The 26,271-nt window shown below is 52.8% G+C and overlaps 1 protein-coding gene and 1 long non-coding RNA gene across 3 annotated transcripts in view; both read right to left on the bottom strand.

Annotated features, from left to right (window-relative positions):
- LOC107511322 overlaps positions 1-18,188 on the bottom strand; it is a 49,215-nt gene extending 31,027 nt beyond the window's left edge. The window contains exons 1-2 of the long non-coding RNA XR_001597047.2: positions 17,079-18,188; positions 16,550-16,688 (exon numbers count right to left, since the gene is read on the bottom strand). This is a non-coding gene — a long non-coding RNA (uncharacterized LOC107511322). The remainder of the gene's footprint in view (positions 1-16,549; positions 16,689-17,078) is intronic.
- Positions 18,189-24,050: 5,862 nt separating this feature from the next.
- The window catches only part of KHDRBS3 (KH RNA binding domain containing, signal transduction associated 3), a 96,593-nt gene continuing 94,372 nt past the window's right edge, over positions 24,051-26,271 (bottom strand). For both annotated transcript variants that reach the window (XR_004954679.1, XM_036233054.1), the window contains exon 10: positions 24,051-25,845. The gene's annotated coding sequence lies outside the window, so the exon portion shown is untranslated. The remainder of the gene's footprint in view (positions 25,846-26,271) is intronic.

Below are 26,271 nucleotides of genomic sequence, written 5' to 3'. Positions count from 1 at the left end.
TCCAGGTTCATGTCCACAGGTTTTTATCCATAAATATGTGAGCGCGACAGATACAAATGGCTTCGCATTTTGCTGACCCTCAAGTCCAGAGTAAATCATTTTCTTGCTTAACGATGGTCACAAGAGAAGTAAACTATAGAGGGTGAAATATAAAAATATATTTTTATACCCTACTGGCAGGTTGAAACTGAGGTAGAATGAAAGAAAATGCAACTCCTGTGTATAAAAAGCCAAAACAAATTAAAGTAATAAATCTGGAATGATGACAGAAGGGAACTTAATAAGACTTTCCAACAAAGGTCCATTTCGAACAAAGACACACGCACACACACACGCACGCACACACACGCACGCACACACACACGCACACACATCCCACCACCACCATCAGTGCTGCCCCAGAGGGCAGCGCACGCCGATGAAAAGCCGAGTCAGAATTAGGGCAGTTAGAATGTTGCTTTTGATCTGCCTGATTGTCTTATCGTGTCCAAGTCGTGGAATAATCCATGAGCCGATTTTCTGACCTGCGAAATGTAGATGATAACGACTGCTGGGTGACTGTACCGGACTGGAACAGAAGTTTGAAACCCCACTGGAAAGGAATGAATGCTCCTACCACAGCAAATGTCTTCGTCGGCATCATCGCCATTTTCGTCGGGATTGAAATCTGATAGCAGTGACAATGATAACATCGTGATAATTAATGCTTATTAACCAACTTCTCTAAGGGCTATAAAACCCCTTTTATGAGTGAAGATAACGAGGTTCGAAAACACCGCGACTCGTCAGGGCCAGAGCCACCACAGGCGGCGGTACCAGTTAGCACCGCCGAGCTCTAAGGATGCCATTTACGGCTGTCATCATCACGGTCTGTGACACTTTCTCAGCAGAGGGCAGTGAGAACTCTTGAGGGCCAGGCAGAAATTTCTTATTCTCAAAAAGGTACAGTACAAGGGGGCGGTCAGGAGTTAACTTTAATTCTCTCTTGACTCCAAAATGTAGGTTCTTTGCATGGATTTGAAATTTAAAAAAGAAATTGTGATCTTTTTCCAAAAGAAATGATGTGGAATCTTGATGACATAAAACGAATCGAAGCCTTCCTTGTCCCTCCCCGTCCTTCCTCACTGCACCCACCACCCCCAGCTGTCCCCAGGTGGGGGACAAGCTGTGCAGGGATCGAGGAGACAGGTCAGGGTCCTCCCTGCTCGGCCCCCCACCACAAATAGGGCAATGACAGACGCCAGCAACAGCTATTCAGGAGGGGCCTGGAGGACAGCGACGCACGGAAAGCCAGCCCAAAGGGTCACCAGTTGGTAATGACGGAGGGACGTGGGGCAGGTTGTGCCCTGGGCAAGCATTCGAGGGCTGAAACCGGCCCACGCCCCACCCACCAAGCCACGTACCGTGGTGGCGGCATGTGTCTGCCCAACGGCAAGGACACCGTTTGCTAATTCAGGAAAAGACGTCCTAGAGGCAGCTGGGCACCCGAGGGCCAGGGAGGGGACGCAGGAACAGGAGACGAGAGAGGCGTCCCTCGTTCATTCGACAAGCACAGCCTGGCCGTTGAAGGCTGGGCTCTGTGTCCGACTGGGACCAGACCCAGGCCCCGCCACCTGCTCACTGCATGGCCTTGGCAGCCGCTGACCTCTGTGACTCTGGTTCCTTCTCTGCAAAGTGAGGGCGACGTCAGCTCCCACCATGGGGGCCACTGTGAGGATTCGTGAGTTCGCAGGGCACCACACATCATGTTCGCCCTAACCGGCCACCACCGTAACAGAAGTATGCTGGTCCCAGGCCCCGATGATGAGCAAGACAGACCCTGGGAGGCCGGCTCGTAAACAGAGCTGGGCCTCAGCCGGCCACTGACCTGTGATGACAGTCCAGGAAACCAGGCCAGCCAGGCGCCAGGGCCACAGGACACAGCAGCCCAGGTGGATTCCCAAGGAAAACGCGCGGACGGCGGGGGCCGGGTTCGACTCCTGCGCTCTGCGAATTTGGAGGCAGAGTTGTGTCTTCCCAGAGAGGACAGAATGTGATCGTTGCTCACCATGGTCTGACCCCCGGCCCAGGCTCGTCTGCCCGTCTCCCCGCACCGTGCCCCGGCCCAAGTCCCGGGCCCCAGGGAGGCCCTGCTGCCCCCCATTCCCACCCTGCACACCTGTTCCCCTCCTGACGGCTTGCCCACCCCCATCTCTGTGCGGTTTTGGAAACAGAAACCAGCTCCAACCTGGTCCCACCTCATTCCGGTGGGTGAGCTCCGGCCCCCATGGGAAAGGCAAGCCCCCATCCCTCAGGTGGGGTGAGGCAGGCCCACCCTCACTTCCCAGGAAAAGGAGGTGCAGGGCTCGAGGCTGGAAGGTCTGGTTCCTCCTCCGCCTTGTGGGCCACTCGCCTCAGGCAAAGCCCTTAACCTCACCGTCCTCAGTTCCTTCACCTGAGAAGCAGCCTGGGTAACAATGGCTGCATCCTCGTGGGGTTGTCAGGATGGATAAATGAGAAAATGGGCTTAAAAACATTGGAACAATGCCAGGTCTACAGTTAATGCTTCATAAACACTATTGCCATGGTTACACATGTGATATCAACAATGCACCACAAACACTCCCCAAACTATTTTTTTCTTTCCTTGTTGTTTCAATAGTTCTACAAACTAATTCTGGGCTCCACAGTACAGTGGCCGCTGACCCGCATGCGGGGTCAGGAACATCTGGGCCTGCCTTTACCGTCCGAGTCGCAGCAGGGAACAAACTCGTAAACGACACTGTCCTGCGGCCGCTGTCTGTCAGCTGCTGCCTAACGGAGCCGCATAACAAGCACCCCCAACGCTGGGCCTGGCGGGGCTTGGCTCCAGGCTGCGGATGAGGTCCCAGGCTGCTCCGCACGTCTGCCACCCTCTTGGACCAGCAGTGGCCCCGGTCACGCTCAAGTCAACAGACAAGCCCACCCGTGCCAGCATGTTTTAAGCCTCCACTCGGGGCCCATTCACCAGCACCCGTGGGTTAAAGAAAGGAACATGGCCAAGGTCAAAGTCAAGGTACAGAGATGAACGCTCACTGCAGCCACTTAGAGCTCGGTGGGGGTGCGGATGCAGAATGAGGGGGAGCAAGGAACCGGGACCAACCTCCCACAGGAATCCAGACTTTAATGCATCCTGGACAGCATGGAGGTGAGAAGCGGAGGAGTAAAGGCCCAGGGAAGATCAGACTGGGCACACCACGATCAGAGGCAGGGGGGCCGGAAGCAGAAAGACCTCCTACAATAGCCCTTTAAGAGTCCCGCAGCCTGACCCCTGGGAGTGACAGAGGGACGGAGAGCTGGGGTGACTCTGAGCGACAGCTCACACTCCCTAGTGCTGCGAGCCACCCCAGGTGTTTTCCGACAAATGAAAATAAGCCCCCGAGGTCACTTGGTAACTTCGGTGTGACAGGTCAAGAGGGTGGAACACTTTTCCTAAGGCTCCATTATGGGGGCTCAGAAGACCACCAGGACGAGTTTTCACGTTCCCCCAGCGTGGATTCCCCGCACTGCACATGCAAATTAGTAGCCGCCATTCAAGAAGGCTTAATTATCTGGATGCACGAAAAGCGTGTCCGTTACTGAAACCAAGAGGTCGATAGCTCCGATCGACGTGGGCCCGTCAAGGCGCGGAGCTCCCCGCAGACCGGGCCAGGCCGCGCGCACAGCCCCCGGCGCCCGCGTCCTCTGAGAAGAGACCAGACGACGCTCTGACAGCCACAGTGTGGTCACCGACCAGGCTGCAAGCACAGCCATCAGGAGGATACAGAATTAGGTTAAGACTTTTCATTTGAGATGGCTGGAAAGTTTTTACTATTTCTCTGCTTAGAAAACATAACTTATTTTCAAATCGAGCCAACCCTGAGGGGTTTTCACTCTATCCTCCCCCGCGGCCCAGTCAGACACCAAAGAGCCTCAGCCGGGAGGAGGAGGGCGGGCTCCGCTCCTGGTGGCATTGCTCTGCTGGGTGACAACTGGACCTGGAGGCGTATCTGACATCCCCCGTGGTGGTTCTAAAGTGACTCAGACGTGGGGCGGCCAAGCCTGTCCGCCTGCCATCTCCTCCACCTCAGAAAGCGGCACCTGGCTGTGAGTGTCATCGACAAGGACAACGGTGCCCGACACATGGCAGCAGCTCAACGCAGAACGGCTGAGCGAGCGAAGGAACGGGCGATGCCAGAGAGGCGTACGGTCTCTCTGCGGCAACTTTCTCGGCTGTGGAGAGACGCAACTAACATATTTATTACCTCTGGGAGTTGTCTAAGGCGTGGCCCGAAATATGTGAGAACTCAGCGCAGGTGTGAAAGCCTGGCACACCTTGGGCCTAGACATCTGCGGGCACTGGGGAGTGTGGGGCCGGGGGTTCCCAGGGCAAAGGAGGAGCAGGGAATTGAGAGCGCCAGCACCTCTAATGCAGGTGTAGAACCAGCCCAGGATCCCGTGGAGAAAGAAATGAGGTGCTCTCCGGAAAAACATCCCCAGAGAAGTACTAAGTTGCCAGGCTGAACATGGGCAGCTAGCGATGCCAAAAAATAAGTCACTGCAGCTGGTAGCGGGTCATGAATCACTTAATGGCGGGATTTGACATGGAGGCTGCGGTTCCGGCCACAACATCCTCAATCCAGGTAGTAGGAAAGAAAATGGTGAAGGACACAGGCACTTCTAGAAGCCTGACCAATAGCTTCCACCTATATCTCATTGGCTGAACTCAGTCACATGGCCAGGCCTGCTGTAGGCGGGGTGAGAAACAGAATCTCTATCAGGTCATTGTTCCTCCTCTAACAAAATGAGAGTTTGATCATTTTGCTGAGAGAGAACGGGAGAAAAAAAATATGGGTAGGTGACCAGCAGACTCTGCCACAGGTGGCTTCTGCCCCAGGTAGCTGTTGACATCATGCCTCTGGTGGGTCAATGATGACCAGGATCTGAGTGGTAGACCAGAAGGAAGAAAGGAGTCCACACGGGCCCTCAGCGCCTGATGGTAAGAGAGGCTGTGTGTCTGAGCTGATCTGGGCCACTGAGGACTCTGGGAGCGTCTGAGCTCAGGCTGATGGAGGAAGCGAGACTCAGTGTGTGGCAGCTACATAGTGCTTGCTGACCCATCTTATTAGAAATGGGATTCAAGGGCTGGGGGCCAAGAGACAACATATAGGCCAAGAGGAGAGGGGTCTGGGAGGTCTGGGTCCCAAACAAGAAAGCTGGGTTCGGGCGCAATGCTCTAGCCTCACAGCTGGGGGACTTGCATCTTGTCGGGAGCCAGGAACGACACCGGCCCTCTGCCCAGCACAGGGTGAAGGAAGCGAGAGCCCTGTGGGCACGAGGCCAGGGTATGAGAGCAGCATGGCTTTGTACCCCATCATTTTATACAAAATGGAGTTCTTTTCATTTAAAGAAAATGTAATCTTTATTTTTGTTTTCTCAATTCTATTTTATTTTAATTTTTTTTTTAGGTGTGGTAACCCTTGGTTGACCTCACGGACTGCTTACAATCCCTTATTTTTTTATTTTTCACACCTACAGCACCTGGTCTTCCTAAGTGGTCTCCCATCCAAGTACTAACCAGGCCCGGCCCTGATTAGCTTTCAGGGGGGCGTGGCCATGAACTGTTTTCTCAATTTTAAAATACACTACTTATAAGCACTGATAAGCAACACAGCTAACACTAAACGGTGGTATTTTTAAGAAACCCAAAAACCAGCAACCTGTATGGACGTCAGTAAGACGGTTCCCTTTTCGCCTTGACGGTCACTGTGTCCTGCTGGCTCTCCCTCCTCCATGCCTTAGGGCTCAGGCCCCTCCCACATCCCTGCTGCCTGGCTCAGTCTGGCCCTTGTCTCTTGGGCACTGGGCCACCCCGATTGCCTTCCAACTGCTATCCCCGTCTCCCTCTTCCTCACCCTCCAGGGCATCCTCACCAACTGCCAGGAGTGACGGCTCTAAAACTGTGCTCCTGGGGCCAGCAGTGTTGGCCTTACCTGGGAGCTGGTCAGAAACGTAGAACCTCAGACCCACCTGGACCTACAGAGTCACCACCTGAATTTTCACATAATCCTCGGGATTCCCATGTATAACAAGGTGTGAGCAGCACGGTTCTAACTCGTACCCCAACCACGCCATCAAAGGGTGGATCCCAACACGGTCACATGACCCTGAAGGACCCGGCATTCCTCTCAGCACTGTCACCCACCTCTCCAAACTCATCTCCCAACACTTGCCCTAGAACACTCCACTCCGCACATGGGAAGCTTCTTACCACCCCCCAGGGGCCGCTATTCACATCTCCACATCTGGCCCTTTCTTTCATTCACCTGTCGTTAATTCATTCCTCCACCAAGATACACTGATGCCCCAGGCTCCATACAGGGGATCCGGGGGACTGGTCCCCATGGAGCTTAGAGTCTCCATGGGAAGACACTTGGAAGGAGAACAGGCTTTAAAATGTTCCTTGACGATATTTGCAATGGTTAATTATACTTATGCAAACGTCTTTACGGGGTAGCTCCAAGGGATGAGGGCACACTTGGGGGGCCTCACCCAGAAGACACCTCTAGGGGTAGAAAGACAAGCCAGGCAGAGGAAGAGTGTGTATGCAGCCATGATGGAAGCAGTCCGGAGCTCTCGGAATGAATGAAGCAGAGAAGAGTGGCCCCAGAAAGCTCTCTAGATGGCCCTACGTGGCCTCAGAGGCCACGGTAAGGAATTGGCCGATGGAGATTGAGTGCATGTAACTGAGTCCCTACCCTCAGTTTGCCCATCTTTGGGATGACCGAGCTGAGTTTCCTAAAACGCCTCTCCCCAGGAAAATGTCGTTATTCCGTGTTACTCACAGAGGAGGCTCCAAGTTCCTCGGGAGTAATCCCAGGTTTTCCTACAGTGACTACAAAATAGCAGCCATTGCTACCTGTCACTTGGGTGAAAATATGGCCATATGTATGAAATTGATTTACTGCCAGAGAAAGGGGCATTAATCCAGCTGCAAACGCTCTCTGCTGGGACACGAGGTGGTAAATTTCAGCTACCCGGCAGCAGCTTGGATTCAGCGTGAAATATGGCGCTTATGTTGTATGTGTATGTGTTTTAATAAAGGAAACTCTTTTTCAGATTCTTAATTGACAATCACATTTTCCCATCTAAAAACTATAGCAGATGATGATATCATAAAAACGTGAAGTAAAGAAATGCCTTTTTCCTGCCCTTATTGATACTTCAAAATATGGGCCTCACTGAGGGAGACTTTTTGTCTGTAATCAGGACATTCCCATGTTTTTGAGCATCAAAAGGAAATTAAACCAACCAGAATAATTTATTGAACATCTATTAAATGCAAGGTGGCTTTCTAAGAACAGCGAATAATAATATTACTGTCACCATCATTCGTCGAACGCCTACCACGTCTTGGGAACTTTCTATAGCTCTCGCCCATAAATTCTGAATTAGCCCCGAAAGGCTTGCTGTTATTATCCCCGTGTTTCTGTTGAACAATATGCTAAGAGGGGGTAAGTGTCTTGCCTGTGGTTGTGCAGGTAGATAATGAGCCAAATGTAAACCTAACCCCATATGTTCTTCGCTGTATCACATAAATTAGACACAGATTGCAAAGACTGACACACGCCCTCGTGCTCTAAAGTGGGGCGCTCCTTCTCTCCCCTCTGTTGGACCTGCACCCCACGATCTCCTACTTCCATGGGTTCTATGGAAATTTTGATAAGGCCCCCGACCCTTAGCTGCTCCCTTGATCCACTGGACCTTATGGCAAATCCTTCCCCAGAACAGTCCATTTCAGATGGCATTTTCCTGGTCCTGTTTGACAAGAGAAGGGTTTTCCCTAGTTAGCAGCTGTTTTCAGCCCGGTCTTGTTCGTTTCATAAATACTTATTGAGCACCTGCTGCATACCAGACAACTCCCTGGGCACTGGGGAGGCAGCGATGCTCCCCTGATACTCTATGAGGGGGGAGGAGGTGAGCAAAGACGAGAGAGGCGTGTTCTTCAGCCACACTCCGCCAGGCGATGGCCACACACACGTACGTCCCTCGGGAGCCCGTCCCGGAGGAGCGCGGAGGTGGGCGTGGCCAGCAAACGCCGGGCCGGGCGCCGCTCCCTGCACCCAGCAGCTGCCTGTCTGCCCCGCCCTCCCCACCAGAAGGCCCGCCTCCCACGGAGAGAGGCGGGGCCACGCGCCCCACATTCCCAGAATGCCCCGTGGCCGCGGCGTCACGTGATCCTATTCCAGCCAATGAGAGTGGAGGGGACGCACGCTGGGGACCGCGAGAAACTGTCGCGCTGGTGAGCAGCAGTGATGCTCTGTCCTCGCCGGTTTTCAGTGCCTGTTGTGTTTTGCGAGGAGGTCAGCCGCCCTGTGACCACGGAGGAGACCTCGTGACACTAAGGAGACAGAGGAGAATGAAAGAAACAACCTGGGCCCTTGGTGGCATCATTAGGTTGTCTCCTTGCCTATGACAGGAAGAGTGGAGGCTGTGACTACATGGGGAGGGAGGGGGAGGGAAAGGGGACAGGGGAGGACCGAGAACAGCAGACTTCAAGGCACAAATGGAAAATAGCCAAGCAAGACCGTTTCTCCCGGCGGAGAGGCGGAGAGCGCACGGGTTGATCAGAGTGGAGACTGTGGCCGCAGCCCGCCCGGCACCACCTGCTCGCAGCCCTTCCTCCTGTCCTGAGCCTTTTTTATTTTTTAAGCGTCCTCAGTGGGCCCCAGCCCAGACTGGGCGGGACGCTGAGTGGGGTCTGAAAACAGATCCCAGGCCCTGGATCCTGCCGTCGCCGCAACCCAGCATGTTCCCCCAGCTGCTGCTAGGATTTAAAAAGAAAAAAACAAAAACAAAACAAATAAAAAACTCCACCCCAACGTGCTCTCCTTTAGCACCGAGCCGAGCCGACGAGGATTGACTCAAGCAATCCATCACGAAGGAAATGAGGACGCCAAAGGAGGGAATTGAAAATGAAGCTGAGACTGACAAGAAAGTAGATGAAGTATGAAAAGCAGCTCTCTTTTTTATGCATTTATACATGAGAACATCAAAAATACCACATCTGAGGGAGGCTGCATTTCCATTTGCAGAAGTAACTGGGACTAAAAGTCAGGACGAAGGAGGCAATGGCGCCGCTCCTGGGCCACGCCCAGGCCTGCGGTTTTCTCCTGGCTTTCCCACCTCCCCATCCTCCGGGGACAGCCAGAGGGCTGCTTCCAGAACACCGGCCTGACGTACCCCTTTCAGGCGGAGAGATGGCCATTAGCTTTCCATCATCCCAGGGACCATGGCTTTTTTTTTTTCCACAGAGTTCTGAGCTCTCTGTGGCCTGACCTTGGGGTCCTGCGCTCCACTGCCTGTTCCTGGCTCTGCTCCATCGGTACTGACCCGCTTGCTTCTACCCTCCTTCCTGCCTCTGTGCCTTTATTGATTTATTGTCCTTCCAACAAGCATTTATTGAGTACCTTCTGTATATCTACCTGGCACAGGAGCAGGTAATATACAAAGAATCATATACCTGCCAGGATTTGAAGTGGCGCTGAGCCCAGGAGGGAAGACGAGTACATAAAGAGATCATTAAAAAGTGACGTGTGCAGGATGATTCCATGTTTCAAAGGGGCGCCCTGTGTGGCGTCAGAGCCTAGAGGGGCAAGGAGGGTACCCAAGCTTGGGGACCACCAGCATGAGACCAAACTGGATAAAGACGAAAGCTGCATGGAGGGGCGGCCTGATGGGAGAAGTATAAGCCTGAGCAGAAATAGCAGGGTATCTATTGGGTGGTGGGTTGAAATGGACAGGGAAGATCTCACAGTCAAGTGGATTGATCAAAAAAGTGTACCGAGGAGGACGGGAGCCTGCTTTCTCACTGTTGGAGGAGGACTTAGGAATAAAGAAAGAGCAAGAGCTAAAATAAACTCCCTGGTGTTGGATCAGAATTGGGTGTATCGGAATAAACTTATGGTTTTCAATGCAGACAGATAGATGTAGAAAGAAATATAGATATGAATGTCTGACAAGTACTTGGTAGCAGCTACACTCCATTACTATTGAGCACACTCTCACCCAGCTCTTGGCTTCTAGATACCATTCTCGTCTCAAAGAAATCAGGCCTTCTTGAGAAATGCCTGTTTACATATTTTGAATGTAACCTCCCTACAAAATACTTATCACTTGAACGGGAAGTGACAGCAGTGGAGAAGTTCGACATGCCCTCTTACTTGGATGTTCTAAGTGCTGGGACAAGTCGAAACCACAAGCACAGTGTCGTTTCTGCCATGTGCCTGCCAAAGGCGCCTGGACTGGCCCTAACCTTGAGAAAACCTCAGCCTAAGGGGAGGGATATTTACAAGGGAGCGGGCTTGATGTTTTCAAAGGTGCCCAGGCCATCAAAGTCAGCGAAAGATTCATATTTGGGTCCCCCGCCTGCCCCCTGGATCCCCCGCCTGCCCCCTGGGGCTGCTGGCACACCGTGGCCTGTCCGTCCTTCTCAATGGCGTGCACAGAACCCACAACTGTGGTTCTGTTCATGTCCAGTCCACCACCCCGGAGCCACTGACATACAGAATTTAATATTACTGTGAGTCACCTTGTCTCCCCTGATACAAGGTTACCAGGGGAACAAGGGAAATTAAGGAGACCAGCAAGGAACAGAATTACTGGGCTGAAAGACTTGATAATTGCCAAATGATGGAAGTTTGTGGATAGTTGGAACTATGGAGACTGGCTAATTGATCTTGACGAGGGTTAAGAAACATCACTACTTGTAGCAATAATTGCAGAGTTTGCTAGCCCTAGGAGGGAAAATCAAGATTCTGCTCCCAAGAAAGTGATGTATGTAGTTATATGGATCTATACATCTCATGTCCCCACCCCAAGCAGTGGTAGGACAACAAGCAGATACAGTGCAAGCCTGGGGGACAGGTTTGCGAGATGTCATCATGACACTGACTGGCCGTGTAGCCTTGGGCAAGTTCTTATTTTGTCTGAGCTCGTTTTGTCTTCTATAAAGTGGGTTTAACAATACAAACATCATAGGGCAGTGGAAGAGTGAAATCATGTATAAATCGATTATCACAGCGAGAGCTCGCTGAGGGCTGGCAACCGCCACGGAGGCTGCATTTTGCATACCTATCTTCTTTATAAGAGTGATGAGGAACAAAACCAGAGGTAAATGAATCCAGAGAGAAAAGCAAAACCAACTTAACTCAGTAAAATGAGAAGAACCATGAAAGAAGTCTCACTTCCTCCAGGAAGCCTTCCTAGGCTTCTCAGGGATGATCGTTGATCCCTCCCCTTGAGGATTGCTCCCACCCAACCAGTCTGGGTCAGACCACCCTGGACCAGGCTGATACCCTAGCACACAAGGGGCTCATTCCAGCATCACTCAGCTCTTGGCTGACTGTCCCTGTCCCGCGACCCTGTCCTCGGGCTTCCTCTTTGGACTAGTAGCAGATTTGGCTTCTTCGGGTCAGGCCTGTGGCTCGCTCTCTCTGTCTCTGTGTGTGTCTCTGTCTCTCTGTCTTTATGTCTCTGTCTCTGTCTCTCAGAGAACTCACCTCTGTTCCCTAGCTCTCAGAATCCCCCAGTCTGGGTCCCCTGGGTTCAAAGGCAGAACAGCAGGATTTATAATATTCTACACCCAGCCCCCACGCCTGCCTGGAATCAGCCCACCACCCCAGATACACCTCCAGGGCCTCCTCAGCCCCTGCTCCGTCTTTAAACTCCTATGTGCAACTCGCTGGTCCTCCACTCCCCTGCCCGTGGCGAGCTGTTGCAGAGGTTGGAGCCCAGCCAGCCTCTGCTCTCTCGAGGCCCAGATGAGCCTCTATCTGAGGCTGTCGTGGTCCCCCTGGTCCCAGTGCCCACTCCTGCCTGTGCCTACATAGCAGCAACCAGCGATCTTCAAAAGCATAAAGCGAACATGGCACTGCTTACCGCATTCTCACCACCACCAAGAAAAAAAATGCTGACTCTTCCCCGTGGCTCACGAGGCCCGCTGGGATGACAAGGCGCTGCCTGCCGCCGTGACCTCTCTCTGCCCCTCTTCTCGCTATTCCAGAGCCACAGTGCCAGCCTTCCGTTCCCGACCCCCCAAACTTAGTCTCCCCTTAGGGCCCTCTGCGGGGGGCTGACTTCTCACTGTTCAAGGGGAAGTGCGACTCGCATTACACTTCGCTGTCAGCCACGCAGCCCCTGCCACACGCGCGGCCCTCCGTCCTCTCTGACATCCGGGCAGATGGAGGTGATGGTGGGGGTGACTCATGCAGTCTCCCACTGGCAGAACCCCGCAAGGGGACACGGATTCCACGCCACCCCCCAAGTCTCTCTGGCTGGCGCCTACACAAGGCGTGATCCGTTCCCCACTGGGTCTCCAAATTCACAAGGCCCGAGGCAGCACTTTTTATTCTGTTCTTAGCTCCCTGAGGTCCTAGTATAAGAACAGGTCCAAATAGGCGTTGAACAGGGAGGAGATACTGAAGGGCAGCTTTGCCAAGGCCCCGAGGCACTCACGGAGGCTCAGTCACGTCCACCAATTATACGGTCTTGACATCTTACTCTCAAAGCCGCATCCCCAGACGAGTGCCCGCTGTGGGAACGACGGGCAGAGTGGACATTCCAAGGACAGGGGAGGGGTGGGGACCCCTGCGTGCCCAGGTCCAGCTCACAGGTCAACCGGCCATCACATATTCTCGAAAACCTCCTCCAGCAATTAGTTTGAATCATATGAAAATGTCAATATTAGGCCATTCTAATTCGTAAGTCCAGCAATTCTACATGGCTCTACCAGAAATTATGGTGGGAAGCCACATGTCCCAACATGAGCAATAAACCAATGCTAGAAATTCTTTCTATTCGTTACCAACATCTTTGCCCACGGCTCAAACCAAAAATCCTCCCCTGCTCCTCTAGGATTTTTTCTCCGTTTGTGCACTTGTAATTTTTTTCAAATAAAAGCACATGCACCCATGGATACTTGATTTAACATTGACTCTGTCAGTTCTTAGTTCCTTATATCCTACATGTGGCAACTAACAGAAATGGAAATTGAAAAGTGAGTTTGGAAATTCAAATCAAAGCTCAGCCAGAGAAAATAAGTCCCTAAATGTACCCCGGCTGTTTCTGCTGAGGTACCTTTTTCCTGACATTTACTGACAACCAGCATTCGAGGGGCTTCTCCCTGCCTGCGCCCATCCCCCGCCCCCACCGTCCGTCCATTTAATGCTGCTGCCTCGAAACCATCGCTGACACAGCAGGTGGAAACTCCACGGCGGCCACAGTCACTTTCCCGCAGAGGCGCTGACTACGACGGTCTCAGGGGACAGCTTTTCGACCACAGCCCTCAGCATGCCTGCATGGGGAGCCAGGAGACAGACCCTCATGGGTGTTCTTGGAGGGACAATCAAGATGTGAGCAACAGACAGAACAGGATGAGAATGGGGAGGCGCGGGGCAGGGCGGCGACCCCGCTAATCCTTTGGAGGGTGCCCTATCGTCTTCCGGTGCAGGGCTACGCACCCTTCCCCATGGGCTCAAGTGTCTGCACCAAACTCCAAAACCCTCCGAGACACAGCGCGCTCAGAACGGAAGGTGTGGAGCTCGTGGGGAGCGTCACACATCGCATGACCTGATGACCTGTTCTAGGTGCTACCTTCCTGCAGGGCGGGACGGGCCATAACGGGAGACTTTAAAAAAAGGCCCCATAGGTCACACCTCTACCGCTGGTCTTTCTAGGCCTGCAGAGATTCAAGTTGGCTTTTCTTTCTTCTTCTTTTTTTAATGACGACTTTCTTTCTACTTGGCCAAGTAAAATATTCAGCATGTCTCTGATGACATCGATGCCACCAAGCAGAAGATGGCAAGGGAACTGACTCCCAAATTCTTGACTAGACACTGACTATGCCCCAGTCGCTCTCCACAGATCCCCCAAGAAGCTCTGAGTAGAAGTTTTAAAAGTCAAAGCTACTGTTATTTTTGTTTTAGCTAAACGTATTATGATTTATTCATATACTTTGCCCAAATACATTACATCCACAAGAGAAAATGATGGTGTAATAGCTAAATATATCAACACAGGTGAATCTCACCTGAAAAATTTTGAGTGAAAGAAGTAAGTTACCAAAAAACACATCCAGTATTACTACATTTATGTAAACTTTTTAACTTGGTAAAATTAAGAAACACATTGTTTGGGGATATACAAATAAGTTATAAAGACCATAAAGTAAAGCAAGGCGATGATACACATACACACGCATGCGTATGCAGGACGATGGCTACCTCTGGGCAGGTGGTATGCAAATGCCAACCAGGATGGCCAAGGACGGGGCGGCAGCCAGGGGGCTTCCGAGGCCACCACGGCTGGGCGCAGGCCACCTCAGGCTGAATCTTGCGTCTTGCATCTCATGAATGTGCAGTGATGAGAATTTTCCTTAGCTCCTCGTAGGTTCTCACCTCTAAACCATGAAGGTATCAACTACTGTAGGGACTTGCTAACTCATGTGTAGAACTCATGCTAAGTACCACTTGAAAAACAGTAAGATTCAATAAATGGCGCCCATTGCCTTGTTATTGGTGCTGCCAGGCAGGACTGGTCCCTGGCTTGTCTATTCCCATAGCTCTGTTGTAACAAGACAGTTCTTTATTCACTCACTCACTCACTCACTCACTCATTCATTTATTCATTTATTGCACACATATCTCTTGAGTTTTCATATACATTGGCTCCTATGCAGTGGTGTGCTAGTAATCCAACTTTTAAAAACACTAAATTTACAGCATTTGCCAACTTAACATGGTATAAATTGGCCAATTTTAAGCTATCAACCTTTGAAACACTCACTGGCAAAACTGACCTGCGAGGCCATTATTATTACTCTATTTTTAAAGTGAAGAAATGGAAAAGATGGAGAGACTCGTCCAAAGCCACGCAGCCCGGAAGCGTGGAAGTCGAGATGCAGACCGCGGGAGCCTGACGTTAGGGTCTGTGCTCTTAGCTGCTGCCCCGTAGCATCTCCTGCGAACATCGAAAACTGGGCTCCTTCCACGCACATACGCCTCCTGAGTGACAGACACCACACTGGGGCTCTGCAGCCAGCACGTCATTGAACCGGTGCGGCCTTCGGGCTGCAAACGGCCCCCTGCGCAGTGCTGCCGGGAGGGTCGCCCCTCGCCACCACCGCCGGGTCACCCCACCTCAGAGGCCCTGCCCCGGGCGCTTCTGAAAGGAGCCACATTGCTGGATCAACTCTCCAGCCTCGCCTGTTCTTTCTAACTGGAAAAATACTGCGTGACATCAAGTCCATGTTCCTTAAAACGCACGGGGCTTTTCTCGAAGGCGTGTGGACGGCGAGGGTCGGGGCCTGAGCCCGGGGGAACAGCGCTGCGGGTTCACAGCCTGGAAACGCGGCCACAGAGAGCGCGGGGCCTCGCCCACCTGCCCTGCGCGGAGCACACGGCGGGCCCCTCAGCGAGTGGCGCCTGGGGCAGCTCTGGTGGCGGAGGCCTGTCGCCCACCCTGTCCCCCTCAGCGCCTGGCAACCCAGGGGGGTGGGACCAGGGGCATCGGTGGGGCGAGGGACCAGGGTGTGGGTCTGGGCTCCCCCACTGTGGACCGCGGGGTCCTCACAGGTGGAAAGGCGATGGCCTGAGCCCCGCCCGGACCTGCCGCCGCACAGCGGCCCGGATGAGCCCGGTCCTGCTGCGGTGCCGAGATCGAGGAACTCAGGCCGGGCCTCGCGTGGGAGCTGCATTTGCCTCAAAAAAATAATGAGCTCCCTGTCGTCAGGAGTGTGGGAGCAAAGGCAGAGCGTTAGTCAGTGCTGTTTTGGGGAGAGGGCTGGGACAGGGGTGGTATTCTTACAGTGAAGGTTGGAGGGGGCGGTCACCCCCAAGGGTGAGGGGCTATGGTCAAGGGTGGGTGACAGTCCCTGCAGCCTCGTGTGTCCTTGTGGTGGCCGAGATGGCCGACTGGCCTCCCAGCTCCAGGGAGCTCCTCGGCCGCTCCTCACTGGGGGCCCTTCGCCCTCTTCTTTGCTTCCCGATGGTCCCCGCCGTCCCCCTGAGCTGTGGGCCGAGTCCCACGGGAGCAGGAGCCACTCCGGCCGCACCAGGAGGAGCCCCGCTCAGGGCGGCTCCCCTCACCGACTGCCCACCCCGGTCTCCTTGGCCCCCTGCCCCAAACGCACGGGCGGCGTCTGCTCGTGCCTCAGTGGCACACGGAGCTGCGCCTTTGGTCTCGGCCCATTCTGCCAGCTCCCCAGTGATCAGCACCCAGGGCCACAGAGGAAGAGCCTTTGCCAGGTCCCAAAAGGCCCTCTCCAGTCCTTCCTGCGCCCATAGAGGGGCTCGCCCACGGCCTCTCACCAACCGAGGCACAAACAAGCTCAGACAAACGCCGCCACCTGCTCTCGCTAAAAGCCACACACCTTCCCCCGGCGGCCGACAACCAGCTACGCTGATGCTCTCAAGAGCCACTGTTAATTATTTTAACGAAGGAAAAAAAAAAAAAAAAGCACAAACTTGGACATGTAAACCATTACTACTCACACCGTCTTCGGGGCTCGTGCTCCCCACAGCTGGTTGCGACAGGGATGAGAACGGTCAGACCAGGCCCCTCACGTCCGCCGCGCAGTGGACAACGCCGTCACCTTCCCCCGTCGTCCGTGAAGAATGGGCTGCAGAGCGAGGCTGGGGGGGGGAGGGGAGAGGGATGACGGTCCCCATGCAGCACGTGTGACTAAACGCGTCCCCTCCTGGCACCCGGGAGCTAAATTAACAGCTCGGAGGCAGAGCGACTTCAGCTCGAGTGCCCGCACATTTGCTTTTTTGCTGCTTGTAAATGATCTTTATTTTGTGTGGGTTTTTCGGGGGGGGGGGGTGGGGGGGGCTTTTATATGTGTTTTAATAGTGTCCGACTCCTCCAATCCCTTCCGAGGAGTAAACAATGTAAATGGCGGACGGACGACCCCGTAAATAAGTAAAGGAGACGCCACCGTCTCCCCCACAGCAGTTTCTCATCGCTTTGTGGGTGTCCGTCGCCCAAGGCAAAGGCTCGTTAGGTGGGCTCCGACCACTCACCTGCAGGTACGAAGCGCCTACTGTGTGCCGGTGCCGGCGGGGCCTTGGGGGACACATAAGGCGGGAAGGTCCCCTCCTGGGAAGGCGGCTGGTTCCTGTCCCTGGGAAGGTGACCGCTGCCGTCCATGACAAACTCTCCCCTGAAGTGTGTGCACCTGGGAGTTATCCTTCACAGTGCCTCCTGGTGGGCCTTTTCAGGTGGAAAGATTGGAGGCGGCTGGGGACCCAGGATGCCCGCGTCTGCTCCACGAACCTCCTCCCCCAGCCCAAGGCCGAGGGACAGCGGTGAAGGCAGATGCAACCAATCCGGGGCTCCGGCCGCCCACCCCAGGACACGAGCCTCAGGAGCCGGACTGGGTCGGGTAGAATCTGAAAAGCATCGTTCACAAGCGACGCGAGGCCCATGTGAGCACTTCGCTCTTCTTCCTGACTGGTTTTCAAGTGAGTGGGGGACGGTGAGGAGGTGGCTGAGGGCCCCAGCGCCAGGCAGGCAGGGAACGGTAGAGACTGGGGCTTAAAGCCCTGACTCCCTTGTAGGCAGAGAAAGGCCGCCCCACCCTGTCTTTGGCCTTGACCCTGGGGGAAGAGAGAGTCTTACCTTCTAATGCCTTCCAGGCAATCATGAATTCCCAAGTGCAAAGCTGAGCTCTGAGAGATCTTCAGACTCAAAGCAGGGCGCCCAATGATGGACTCCTCCAGAAAGCCGGGGGGCTTCTCTCTGTGGTCACTCTGGGGAAAGGAGACCCTGTGGTCACCAAGCCTTAGAGTCACTGGGCCTCCTACAGGAAGGGGGCCCCGAGTCTGGCCGGTCCAGTGGTGGCCCAACCCTGTTCCCCCAGCCGGGTTGGCCAGGGCTGAGCGAAGGAGGGCATGGCCTGAGCCAGCACGGCTCAGATTTCACCAGGTGTTCACACAGGTAAGCTTTCCTTTGGAGTAAAGGTTACAAAATGGCTGATCTGTGTGCAATCCGCCGTGAAAGGTAGGAATTTCTTTCCCAGCCAGAGAGAGTTTCCGGCACCTGCCTGGACTCCCAGCTGGTCAGGGAGCTGACGGAAGACCCCCGTCTTGGCCAGCTCTGAGATTCTTACTGCATTTAAACAGATAAGGACATCATCATAATAATAACAATAACAATAATAATAATAATAATAATAATAATAATAAATGGACCCAGGTCGGGTATCGTCCAATGATAAGCATGTTTCAATCGCTCTCTCGCTGGAACCTCACACCGACCGTGAATTAAGTGCTGTTTACATCCTGCTTTACATCCTGAGGACACAGAAGTGACTAACCTGCCCACTAGCGACCTGGACAGACCGGAGGGGAAGCTGGGGTTTGCACCAGGGCGGTCCAGTTCCTTGCCCCCTTCATCGTGAGGGGCGTCCTTGTTCTCGGTACCAGGGCAGCTCGAGCAGGTGGGCAGAGCACTGTTCTGGGACCCCTGGGGGCCGGTCAGACCCCAGCCCGCCCGCCTCTGCTCACCTCTGCGCTCACCTATTAGGGGCCTGACAATCCGCTTCCCCTGAATCGGCAACACTCAGTACTTAGGGAGGAGGCGGAGGGGCAGGCAGAGGCAGGGGTGGAGGGCGCTCCACGCTGCCCTGTGCTCCGGGGCTGGGGGCAAGCCTGGTGGGTGGGGCCGGCCTCGGAGCCCCCGAGTGGGCTGCCTGTCACAGAAGCACCTCCTGCTGCCCCATGGAGACCCGCGAAGCGGGGAGAGGCTCCTCTGGCCACAGGGAGCCAAGGGGGCTTTTGGGTGGAGCTTCCCAGGCACTGGGTGGCAGGCTCTGGGGCTTTCTGGACTGGCCACTGTGGGCAAAGTGTTCCTCTGCATTTCTGGGAACATGGGCTGGGCCCTGGGCACCAGGCTGAGCCAGGAGGGCTGGGGAACGGGATCAGGAGAGAACCTCGGCCTGATGGGCGTAAGTAGGTCCTCGCTTCTCTCTCCTTCTTAAACACCCTTTAGGTGACTTATCACACAGCCTAGGGCGTGAGGGACGGGGAAGGAATACGGTAGGACTATTGCTAGAGCCCCAGGCTGCCTCCAGGACACCACCTGATCCGCCTCCCACAGGGCAGCTAGCTCCTGCTAAAACGTGGGCCTCTTGATGCCACTTCCCCGCCTAAACCCCCGGCGCCCCCCGCTGCCCACAGTTCCAGCTGCTCGGCGAGGCAGAGGAGCACGCGCTCCTGGACTTCCCCACGGGGCCTTTCCCACCCCCCTCCTCCCGCTCTGCAGATCTGCTCGAATCCCCCGCCCCTGTCCGCTGCTCCCCATCATGCTCTGCTCCTGCTGCCCTTGGCCTGGATTTTCCTTCCTTCTTCCCGTGGCCAACGCTCCTCAAGCTGCAAGATGAAGCTCAGGTGTCGCCTCTTCCAGGAAGGCTCCCTGGTCTCACCTGCCTGCCTTCTGCCCCCGACACTCCTTCCTGCCCTTGCCCCCAGGCTGCGGGATGCTCCTGCGTGTTCTCCCTGAAGCATGTATCTTGTGGACACTTGAGCCTTGCAATTACCCTCAGTCTCTTTTTGCCTTGACTGCTGGGATGCTCACGGGCCCATTTTGAGACTCGCGGGACACATGGGCTGCCCGATCTCAGCTTCCTCTGGCTGCATTTCGAGTCCTCAGCCCCACTTTCTGCTCCCCACACTTCCTCCTCTTTTCCTTTTATCTTTCTGCGTATCATGCACTCGTGGCAAGAATCCGTCCCCGAACCCTTTTATGCGGAATAAGACAAAGCACGGAAATGAGTAAATAGAAATGATAAAAAATCTACCAACTTTTATGAATCCAATTACCTAATAGAAGCGATGTATTTCTCTGAGAGGCAGTAAGATGGAGTGTCTCCTTTCAGAGGACGTAAAACGTTGCTGGCATTTGAGAGAAGTGAAAAATAAATCGCTCTGGTTTCTTCTTACCTCCCACCTCCTGCTGAGTTTTCTCTTAAGTAACCTTAGAAATCTATCAGAAAATTGAAAGTTAGGTTGCGTCATTCACCGAAAGCCTCCCAGCCCATTAGCAGAACCAGAAAATTCAAGGCGGGTCGACCTCACCCCCAAAGCGGGCGTTCTCGATCACACTCGGGGGCCCGCTCGGTTGTCTTAGGTGGATTCATTTCCCACGCTGCCGGGACAAATTGCCGCACACTCAGCGGCTTAACGCATCACACATCTCTCGTCTGAAAGTTCTGTAGGATAGACGTTCAGTCCCAGTCGCACTGGGCCGAAGTCAAGGTGCCGGCAGAGCTACGAGGCTCTCTGAAGGGTCCAGGGCGGAGTCCCCTTCCTGCCTTCTCTGGGGGCTGCGTTCCCTGGCTCGCCGCCCCCTCCTCCCCCTCCAGGGCACCCCGCCGTCCGCCCTCACGCCTCCGCTCTCCGACGTCCACCCTATCGCTTCCTCCTCTACTAGGATTCTTGTGGCGACGGGGCGCCCCCCTGAACAGCACAGGATAACCCCCGACCCCGAGGCCCTCAACTTAGTCACACCTACAAAGCCTCTTTTGCCGTGTAGGGTCACGTGCTCACAGGTTCTGGGGATCAGGGCGTGGGAAGGCGACAATGTAGCAACGCACAAGACTGTTCTGGAAATTCCAAGACTAGGAAACAGGCCGCGTGGGCTCCCAGCAGGGGGACCGTGAACACACCCTGCTGGGGCCACGGCGAATTACAATCGTAGTGACAATACACGGGATAATAATACCGTCCGCAGGGGTCATGACCTCTAGGCTCCATGACAGCACGGAGAGGCACGGAAACCGGGGTTCCTCTCCGGCGGTGCCTTCCCGATTCACCTCGCGTGCGACAGGGCGCTCGGGCATAACACTCCCGCGTTCACTGGTTCACGGCTGAGAGGGAGAAATCACTTTGGGATCTGGACTGTGTCGAACCTTGACTTCCTGCAGTGAGCTGCAGCCGGGCATGGGTCTCGAGTGTGCACAACGGAGACCAGACTTTGTGTTTTTAGGTTTATATTGAAGCAGAAGAGATCTGAGGGGGCCGCCTTTATTAAGTAATACACAAACAATTAGTTTTTTTTTTTTAAATTAGGAGACAACATAAGACGGATTTTCTCTCTTTTCACGGATTTTCCAAATTAAAAAGCAAACCATTTCTAGAAAACATTACACGGAACACAAAATAGTGCAAAAAAAAAAATTAAGATGATTTTCAAATTCCCAAGTGAATTCCTTTACTGACTAGGCACGTTGGTGAGTTGAGTATTCTTAAGCGGTCCATACTTAGAGAAAAGTTCCTGAAAGAGAGGAAAACGAAATATATTTGTCCACACCGAGAAACTAATATTTAAGCTCCGTTGGGATGGCAGGATTTAAGGCAGAGGAAGTAGACAAGAAGACGTTTAACAGGAATGAGGATATTTATCAAAGGCAATGCACAAGAGAATGATAGAAATTCAGAACATAATCTCCGAGTTCGATGAGACGGATGAACGGTTCGGGCAGCGTGGCGGCCATCGGAACCGCACCCATTCTGACGCTGGCGGGTCCGGCTTCGGGGTGGCAGGCCTCATTGCGCGTGGAGCTGGCACGGGCCCCGCGTGCTCGCCCTCTAAGATTCCACTTTCACATCTATTTTTAAAAAATTTTTATTCGCGAGCACCGAACAATGTCGTTTGATGTGCTATTTACCATAAACCTGTTTTTTCAAAATCCGAGTGGCCGTCATAAAGGAAAAAAAAACCAAACCAACCAAAACGACACCCGATCGCGACGCAGCGGTGACCCAGCCGCGCGTGCTGGAGCCCAGCCGCCCGCGCACGCATCCCCGCGGCGCCTGGAGCCACGCGGCGCGTCCCCCGCCCATGGCCCGCGTCCCGGCCACCCGGCCTCGCTGGCGGCTCCCTGCCTCCCTCCCTCACGCCGCAGCGGCCGCTTCCGTGTCCCAGGCCCACGCCGCCGCCTCCTGCCCCCCCAGCCGCGCCGCCTGCCGCAGCCGACGCTCTTCTCCTCCTCGCGTCTAGATTCCGACTTCGCTCTCAAACCCCGGTCGGGTGTCCTCTCCTCGGTGACGCCCTCCCCTCCGGGCCCTTCCTCGTCGGGACTTGTGTCACTCACTGCACAGCCAGGCCCGTGAGCCTCAGTGGGCCCTGCGCGGAGCGTCCGTGTGCCGGGGCGAGCCAGACGCAAACCGTTATTTTAAAGGCAAATAAATACCTTGAACAGGGAAACACCTGCTAGAGGATCCGCTGACGAGGGTGTTTTGCTCAGTCGAGGGCTACTTCTCGGATGCACTGACGACCAAGTGCCTTGGGTGTGATGAACCCGTCCCCACCCTGGAGGAGCTTCCTGGGGACAGAGGCCCAGCTGCACCCGCTGGGTCTCGTTTCCTCAGGGGCAGAGCCCGCTCCCCTCCAGGACAGTCCTTAGCACAAAGCTGGCGCGGCGGGCCGGCCCTCAGACCACCGCTGCCGACGCTGAGAGGTTCCGGGTGAGAGGACCCGGCGCGCATCCGAGACGGGCCACGGGACTGCACCCGGCAGCCATCCCCGTGAGTCACCGCCGGGCGCCCAGGAGGTGTCTTCACTGGACCCGACACACCTGCGTTGCCTCGTGCATTTGTTCGGGGACCCGGCCTAAATGTCCCGGCCCCTGTGCTGTGTATTAAAGACATTTAAACCCGCTTTGAGTAGCTGAGCTCACTGCGTGGCCGTGAGGGCTCACAGTTGCAGGGTCACGAATGCACACAGCATTTAGGGTCCAAGCTCCCTTCAGAGAAGCATATTAAGATACACTATTACCTCTATGGGGGAAAACATAGTAAGATCTACTAAAAATGCATTGAGTCCGTAAATCTACTTTACGGATTTATTCCATACTTTACACAAACGTGTACAATGACAGAGGCGAAGTCCTGTGCTTTCTGGCACCGTCTTTAATGTGTGCAAAACACTGGAAGCTGACTACGTGCCTGTCAACGGTTGTTTAAATTATGGTTCATTCATATAAATATTATTCGGCCAATAAAAAGGTAGACTTATAGTGAAAATAAGCAATGAATTCTAAGATATATACTAAAGTGACACGAGGGAGTGGAAAACAGTGTACTGTTTATGTAAAAAGTAGTAATAATTAGAACAAAAAATAAATAGTAATGGTAATAATTAATAATGAGTCTGTGTTCTGCCGATGCACAAGGCTACCCTGGGAAAAACACACATAAAACCAATACAAACAGCTGCTCTTGGGCGTCTGGGGGCAGGCGTGGGAACTGAGACCCACTTTTCGTTATGTTCTTTTGGGAAGTTTGGCTTTTGTACCAAGCACGCGTATTACCTATCGAATAAAGGAGATATTTAGGTTTTCCAGCCTCACATTTGTTACTGAAAAAGCCAGTGGTTACGGAAGTTAAGCACCTTATTTTCGCTGAGAAACCAAACTAAGAGTGAACGGCGGTCAGTGCCAGTATGTTAGGAGCGACGGGCTCGTTTGCTCGCTTGTCCGCACACTCACGCACTCACGGTCACCTGCTACACCTGCACTCTGCTGGGAGCCGAACGGACAAGTCTTTCGGGAACCCGAAGTCTTGCGATTGATGAGAAAGACAAGTCCATCGACAAGGAGGGCACTCAGCCCCAAGATGCCACTGCGGCCCCGCTCACCACACGGGGGTGTCATTTATTTGTTCCCCTCCTTGTTTTCGGGGCGTTAAGTGGCACATGTGGAGATGTGAGTCAGGCGTGGGTCCTCTTCGGAGGGAAGACTGACTTTCTTTTGAGCCAATAAAGTCAGTGGAGCCCTACCCCGCTCTCCGAGCTCCCATCATTTACGCTCACCTCCGACTGCACACTCCCATCGCACTGGCTGGGCATATGACAGGGGACCTGCGTTCAGGATGTTTAAGACCTGGTGGCAGTTGGTGGGGCCGAGAGTAACCAGCCAATCATGGGACACCATGCTGCAGAGTTCACTGAGCGACCGGAGCAAGGACATGGAAGCAACCGAAGTGTCCTGCGATGGCTGACTGGATGAAGAAGGCGCGGCGCAGGAATACCGTGGAGCATCACGCGGCCGTAAGAAGGGACGAAATACTGGCGTGTGCGACAACGTGGACGGGGCTTGAGGCAATCGTGCTGAGTGGACTAAGTCGGGCAGGAGGAGGTGAGAACCGTATGACTTCACTCACGCGTGGGGCGTAGAACCGGAGGCAACAAGCAAACGTGACAAACAGAGCCTCACGGACACGGACCGTGCATCGGTGGCTGCCATAGGGTGGGGGGAGGGTGTGGTGGGCGGTAGATGGGGCAGAAGGGGGCAAATATTTGGTGACAGAGAACATCTAACTTTGGGTGGTGAACACGCAGTGTAATATACATGAGATATACTGCTGAACTGTACGGTGGGCACATACTTTTGTTAATCGATGTCGCCCCAATAATTTTTAAAATAAATAAATAAATTAAACAAATGTCTAACCAAGGTACCGTATACCCGAAACTAATACACAATAAATTAAAAAACAAACAAAAAGGAGAGCTCATATTAAATGTCACACTCCCTAACTGTGCGAGAAAACAAAAACAAAAACAAAAACAAAACCCGAAAGTAACGAATGAACAAGATAAACCCAAACTCACAGATACAGGCAGCAGTTTAGTGGCCACCGTGGGGAAAGACGGGACAGGGGCAGATGAGAGCAAAGGGGCCGAATCTGCGGTGACGGAAGACTTGGCTTCGGGTGGTGAACACAGTGCTATGGTCAGACGATGTATTATTGAACCGTACACGTGAAACTCATGTAATTTTATTAACCAATGTCATTGCAATAAATGTAATTTTAAAAACCCAAGAAACAAAAACAATGAACTTATTTTGGTCTATTAGAGTGAAGAGAACTATTTTTGTTTTTGTTTTTGTTTTTATAAAGGCAGTTTAAATGTTCCCGGCTAATTTGGGCAGTAATGGGAAAAGGAAAAGCTCGTACTTCTCACTCGTACTAAACACGTGTCTTCCGTGTCATGCCACTGTGCGGGGCGCGGGTACAAATGCTTTAAAACCATAAGGTCGGTGTCAGGGCCTATGTGGTGTCTCTGACGGCAAAGAGAAAACAAAACAAAAAACAAGACTATCTGAGAAGTGAGGCTGAATGGATGAAATCTTTCACTCGTAAGTACCTAGATTTTTAAAAAATTTATAAAATGATTTTATAAAACACGTTTTATAACATTTATAAAAGTAACGATTTATTTTGCAAATTTCAAAAAAAAAAAAGGATAGAAAAATCACCCACACAAGTCATACTTCCACAAGCCTAAGACAATTATTGTAAAAAATTTCCAGCATATCTGTGCAATTTCTAGCCTATGACTACATAGAGTATATAGTCATTTTTTAAAAAAATAAAATTGGGATGGTACACGGTAGGTTTGGTAAGCTGCTCTTTTATTTAACAATTTAGAAAACTTTTTCATGTTCTTGACTAGACTGTTAGATTCTTATTGAAGAAAGGCATCGAGTATTTAAAGGCTGTGATGACCTGAGCCTCCCATCTGCAGAGCTTAAGCAAAGCGTGTGGGGTCTGACTTGTTTACATTCAGGAAGCTTCTTTTCTGACAGGCGGCATTTAGTTTGCCATAATCACTAGCGCTGATAAGAGGAACCAGCGCAGGACGTTTTCCAGGCGACTGCGGATGCTTGTGACATGGTCTTCGTCCCCCGGGACACAGCGAAGCAGCCGGAACAGAGGTAGCTTACCTGTGCTCTTTCTGGGGGTGCTGTCGGCTCCTTCAACTTTCCGAGATGGCTGACGTCTCCTAATAAAAGAAAAGACCTTTTTACTCAAACCAAAGGAAATCCTCAATAAATAAAAATTAAACATTTTACATAACCTACGATTAAAAAAAAAAAACTTAAGCCAAATGATTAAAGAATAACTTTATTAAATATTTGTCAGTTTTAAGAAGCGCCCTTAATGACTAACCAAATAATGTATTACAAACAACTAGTTATGAGGTTTTACATTTGTTTAATAGGGAAGAATTGGCCCCAATTAAACTGACTAAACTAAGGCTTTTTTAGATGACTAAAACAAATTAAACTTTTTTAAAATGAGAATTTAGGTGCTCTTGAAAGCTCTCTAAAATGGATAATGAAACGCGCTAAGTTGTAATCTCCCTGGTTTTATTAGTTATATTAAGATAAATTAAGTGAGATTAAAATCTTATTTGATTTATTTACCT

This window comes from Rousettus aegyptiacus, unplaced genomic scaffold (assembly GCF_014176215.1).
Source record: "Rousettus aegyptiacus isolate mRouAeg1 unplaced genomic scaffold, mRouAeg1.p scaffold_m13_p_15, whole genome shotgun sequence".
NCBI classification, from domain to species: Eukaryota; Metazoa; Chordata; class Mammalia; order Chiroptera; family Pteropodidae; genus Rousettus; species Rousettus aegyptiacus.
The sequence above is the reverse complement of the archived record's forward strand: the minus strand, read 5'-3'. Positions and strand labels throughout refer to the sequence as shown.